The following is a 303-nucleotide window of genomic DNA, read 5'->3' on the forward strand; positions in this document are numbered from 1 at the left end:
GCGAGCCACATCAAAACAACTCAGGGGCTTCGGAGGGAAAAATCAGTTAAATAAGAGGGGGGAAGAGGAAAGCAGGACAGCCCTGCTGTCTGTTTCCCTCGGGAGTGACTAACGCCTTGGTAACTCAACATAAAGGCACAGAAGGTAGGAACAGGCTGACCTGGGTCAGGCCGTACCTGCTCATCAGGAACAAACCCTCCTCTTCAGCACAGAAGGCCCGGCAGGGCCGATACCTGCTCCTGCCTTTAACTCTTCCCTGTCAGAGCGGCACACACAGCTCCCACTCGAGCGGGGTGACACCCC

This window comes from Nestor notabilis, unplaced genomic scaffold, assembly GCF_000696875.1.
Source record: "Nestor notabilis isolate BGI_N333 unplaced genomic scaffold, ASM69687v1 scaffold15354, whole genome shotgun sequence".
NCBI lineage: Eukaryota > Metazoa > Chordata > Aves > Psittaciformes > Psittacidae > Nestor > Nestor notabilis.